Source organism: Balaenoptera musculus, chromosome 3 (assembly GCF_009873245.2).
Source record: "Balaenoptera musculus isolate JJ_BM4_2016_0621 chromosome 3, mBalMus1.pri.v3, whole genome shotgun sequence".
Classification (NCBI taxonomy): domain Eukaryota; kingdom Metazoa; phylum Chordata; class Mammalia; order Artiodactyla; family Balaenopteridae; genus Balaenoptera; species Balaenoptera musculus.
Genome location: NC_045787.1, coordinates 162,624,897 through 162,630,433, shown reverse-complemented (window position 1 = coordinate 162,630,433; position 5,537 = coordinate 162,624,897).

Genomic DNA, 5,537 nt, shown 5'->3' with positions numbered 1-5,537 from the left:
CCCCGCTCCTCCCTGCGGCGCGCGCCCCTCCAGCCAATCAGCGCACGGCGCGCCCACTTCGCCCTCGCCCGGCAGGGCAGGTCTGAACGAGAAATAGCCGCTCTCGCCACGGGGCTAGCCAATCAGCTTGCGGGACCCACCGAGGGGGCGGAGCGCGGGCAAGAGGGAGGGGGGACGGTAGAAAGAAGGGACTTGGCTACCCACCAATCAAAGGGGGCCTCCGCGCCGCGAGCCCCCCCCTTGCCCCGCCCCTTGGTGGCGTCGCTGTGGAAACCAAGGGAAGCGAATGTTACTGCAAGGCGCGGGGGAGGGAGCTAGCAGTTGAGTGACAGAGAAGGCAGCATCCACGTGGTGGGCAGCTCGACGGGATGAATTCCGAGGTGGGCGGCCCCCGGGGGATACCGGGGAGCAACGGGAGAGGGATAGGGGTTGGAGGCATGGGCTGGGGCACCTGGATGGAGAGACCTTTCTGGCTAGGGGACCCGTATCTGTCATGAATGGGAGGAAAGGAAAGGGGAAATGGATGGTGAAAAGCCTTCTGGAACCGCCCCCAACCTGTAACCATTCTGGGGCTGTCTTCACTCCCCTTTCAATGCAAGCCCCTGCCCCACCTTGCTCGACTCGATGGGCATGGAGGCCACATTTGTCTCTACCTACCTGCGCTGTCCAGTATGGTCACCGCTGGCCACATGTGTCTAGTGAGCCCTTGAAATGTGGCTGGTCAAAACTGAGATGTGCTGTAAACATAAAACACAAACCAATTTCAAAGACTTAGTACGAAAAGGAAAATGTAAAAAACAAACCCAAAAAACCTCATTAATCACCTTTTATGTTGATTACATGTTGAAATGATATTATTTTGGATATATTGGATTAAAATGCATTATTAAAATTAAATTCCCCTGTTTCTTTTTACTTCTTTAATGTGCCTGTTGGAACATTTAAAATCAAACACAGCTTGCATGTGGCTGGCGGTTGTGCCTCTCACACTAGCTCTACTGGACAGTGCTGGTTTGGGGCCATGCCATGCTTTTGCTCCATTGATAGTCATCAGCAGGCTGGGGAGGCTGGTTTCCACCACACACAAACACACACACACACACACACACACACAGACTCATGCACACTTAAGACAGGACCTGGCACACTCCCTCACCTTATCTCCTTTCTCCTGATTCCAGACCCTGCCCCTGAGCCTTCATCAACTGTTGAACCCTTCAGAACTCAGAGGCCTGGCATCAGGGACATGGTGAGAAGTCCTCAAAGATAGATCGCTGATTCACAGGAGAGCAGGGCAGGGAGAAGGTGAGTCAATGCTCAGCACTTAGTCATCCAGGTTAGGCTCTAGAGACTTCTGAAGCTACAGCTTTTGGGGACCCCTGTCTCCAAGTAAAGGAAGCTAAGGCTGTGGTCTTCAGAAATTCATTACCTTTTTCATCGGGCCTATCTGGGCAAAACAGATGAAAACATAGTGTTTTATACTTGTACTTTCTCTTGTACAGATCTCTTCCTGTTAGCAGCTGTGGGGCTCACAGTATCTTGAGATCCTTTATGTACCGACAGGCCTCATCCCCTGGCCTCATGGAGGGGGATGGGGGACTACTCGCTCAGAGGCCACAAGTTTAAATCGTACGAAGTTGAGTTATTTGAGGTGTCTACTTCTGAGATGCTGAGGGGGCAGGGTTGAACCCCTAAAACCCAGCCCTGTTTTGCTACTTTGCCAGTTCTGCCAATTTCCAGCTTCTCCAATGTGGTCTGAGTAGGCATGTCTTCCCTATCACTGGGTTCCAGCTAGGTAAGGCGTGTGGTGTCCAAATAGATGTCATTTTGGAGATTCCACACACATTCCTACAGACTCAGAACATTCTGGAATTTCCCTCTCGAGACTGCTTCCCTGAGCCCTGAACTCACTCAACAGGCACCAGATAATTTTGTGAACCTACTATGCTGTGTGCCAGCCGAGGCATAAAAATAATTTCCACCCCTCTCCTCACCTACAAGAAATGCATAGAAAGGCATGATCCGGCCTGCAAAGAAGTCCTTTATTTTTGATGAGTATTACAGGTCAACAAGGACCCCTTGTTGGCCTCACCTGGCTTCCAGTAATCAGTCTGCCAGCAGAAACCAAATCCACCCTCAGAATGAAGACTGGCCACTTTGTTCAAGCCATTCATGACACTGTACCACGGCTCTGACTATACCTGTTGGTAGGGACAGCTAGATTGTCCAGCACAGTGGCTGATTCATAATGGTGACCAGTAAATACATTTGGTATTTGCTGAGCCAAATGTGATAAGTCCCTTAGAACAGTTTCCAAAGGGGAAATTCTATTTCCCACATGCAAGTAAGATAGGATCTTGATTCTTCCAGGAACCTGGCTTGGCTTGTTTTTGGGTGTGTGATCAAGCTGATTCAGAGCTGTGTGAGGGAAGGTAAAGCCTGTAGCAGACAAGCCAGGGCTGGTTAGCAACTTTCCACTGTGTCAGGAGCCCCAGAGAGAGGTTTCCCAAGTTCTATCTTGTCTGCCTTTTTAATTTTTATTTTTAAGTCCATGGGATTTATTTTCTTTCTTTTTATTTACGTATAATTTACATACAGTAAAATTCACCTTTTTTAGTGTACAGTTCTGAATAAATACAGACATGTAACCACCACCACAGTCAAGATATAGAACATTTCCATCATCCCCCCCAAATTCCCCTGTATCCCTTTGCAGCAGATCCCAGCCCCTGGCAACCACTGATCCAATTTCTGCATCAATACTCTTGCCTTTTCCAGAGGTCCTTTCAAATGGAATCACACAGTAAATAGACTTTTGAATCTGGCTTCTTTCATTAACATAATGCATTTGAGGTTCCTCTGCATTGTTTCCTGTGTCAGTAGCTCGGTCTTTTTTTATGGCCAAATAGTATTCCATCGTGTTGCCAGATCACAGTTTATTCATTCACCCACTGAAGGATATTTAGGTTTTAATGGCTGTTGGTAATGACAGATAAAGCGTTGATAACTATTTGCTCATGGGTTTTTATGTGAACATAGGTTTTTATTTCACATGGGTATTCCACCAGGGGAAGATTGTTAGCTTGTATGGCTGTAATGCTTTTGAAATTCTTTTTCATGAAAAGAAGAGTTGAAAAAAATGGCGATGCTTTTTTTTAAAAAAATTAAGTCTTTATCATCATCTGAATCACATCTTAACATAAGCTGAGTGCTTACCATAAATACTCAGTATGCTAAACACTTTACACCTCAGCATTTTATTCATTGGGTGACCTCAGGCAAGTCACATGACCTCTCAGAGCCTCAGTTTCCCTACCGGTAAAACGGAGGTAATGACAGTCCAACCTCATAGGATTATTGTCAGGATTAAATGAGTTAATACACATCAAGTGCTTGGAACCGGCCTGACACAGAGTAGGACCATGTCAGTGTTAGCTATTATTATGATGTTCATTTCCTGGCCCCTCTCAAATTCATCCACATAGCAACCCTGGGAGGTAAGATCTACCCTTATCCCATTTTATGGAGGACATACCTAGCAATTCGAGAGGTAAAGCAAGTTGTGCAAGATCACACAGGCAGTAAATAAGTAAATAGTGGGTCCAGGATTTCAACGGAGGCTGACCGACTCCAGACTCACCTGCTTAGTTCTTTTTATTTTTTATTTTTTTATTTATTTTTGGCTGCGTTGGGTCTTCGTTGCTGCGCACGGTCTTTCTCTGGTTGCAGTGAGCGGGGGCTGCTCTTCGTTGCGGTGCGCGGACTTCTCATTGCGGTGGCTTCTCTTGTTGCGGCGCGCGGGCTCTAGGGCATGCTGGCTTCAGTAGTTGTGGCTCGTGGGCTCTAAGATAGCAGGCTCAGTAGTAGTAGTTGCTCCGCGGCATGTGGGAGCTTCCTGGACCAGGGATCGAACCTGTGTCCCCTGCATTGGCAGGCGGATTCTCAACCATCGCGCCACCAGGGAAGTCCTGCTTAGTTCTTATATTAGGGTTCTATTGGATACCAAAGAAACAGAACCAGTAGGATATATGTGTTTGTGAGTGTGTCTGTGTATTAAGAGATTTATTTCAGGCATTGGCTCACACGATTGTGGGGGCTGGCAAGGCAAGTCTGAAATCTGTAGGGCAGACCAGCAGGCTGGAAACTCTTGGCCAGGAATTGATGCTTCATCCTCAGGGAAACCTCAGTATTTGCTTTTAAGACCTTTCACTGTTTGCTTTTTTTTTTTTTTTTTTTGGCCTCGTGGCTTGTGGGATCTTAGTTCCCCAACCCAGGATTGAACCCCAGCCTTCGGCAGTGACAGCGCAGAACCCTAACCACTGTACCGCCAGGGAATTCCCTCCCTTTGCTTTTAAAGCCTTTCAACTGATTGGATGAGGTCCACCCACAATACCAATGGTCATCTCCTGTACTTAGAGTCAACTGATTATAGATGTTAACCTAACCACATCTACAAAACACCTTCACAGCAGCACTTAGTGTTTAATTGAATAACTGGGTACAATTGCCTAGCCAAGTCGATGCATACAACTACCCATCACATCTTCTCTTCTTCTCTGAGTTGAGAGCTCAAACCTCTGCTGAGATTTCTGCAGAGGCCACTTTTCCAATAACATTCCAAAGTACCCAGTGAGTGTCCAGGTCAAAGAATCATAGCCATAAGAAGAGATGTTGAGTTTGGTTTTTGTTTTTTTCTTTTGCGGGGGGGGGGGGGTGTTAAACAATTAAAACTTCCTGAACATGACCCCAGGCTTACTCAAGGAAGGGAGAGTTCCCAGCTCTCAGGTTGCCCCTAAACACAAGGACACTCTTCGCATGTTGTTTTTGGCCCACTCAGAGCTAATGTGAAGACCCTTGGAGGCTGCCACATCTGTTAACTCTTAAATTTATAAGTGTGAGGAAATCCACAAGCTCTGAGTTTTTCCCCATGGTGACTCTCCCGCTATCTGTTTATGTAGCTTTTTAAAAAATCAAACTCTGTCCCCTCCATGATTGGTTCAGGAACCCTGCAGTGCTGTGCCCCTGGGCACCCAGCCCAGACTCATCCTCCCAGGTCAGCTGGTGTGTGTCCTAGTCCAGAGTCCTTACTGACACGGTTACCCTGGGGTCGGGGGTGGCCAGGGATGGCCGGAATCCCCCTGCTAGACAGCAGGCGAAGGCCATGGCATCTTTCTCAGGAGTTCCAGCCTGCACAAGGGCAGTAGTTACCAAAAGCTTTTTGCCAGGAAGCGGGTGGCTCAGCAGCCCACCATTCAACCAGACGGCTAGTCACCCCTTTGACAGCACTTTCTCTAGGCCAGGCCTGTCCTGGGCACTTCACAAATGTTGAATCAACGTCAACTTCAAAGCCCTATGAGGCAGGTACAACTACTACCCCCATTGTACAGATGAGGACGCTAAAGGCCCTGGAAGGCTCAGTAACCAGCCCAAGGTCACACAGCCAGGAAGAGCTGGAACCAAGAATGAAACCGGGCTGTCTGGCTCCAGAGCCAGTGTCACACCGCCCAGACCTCCCAAGCAGTTCTTCCAGGAGCCTC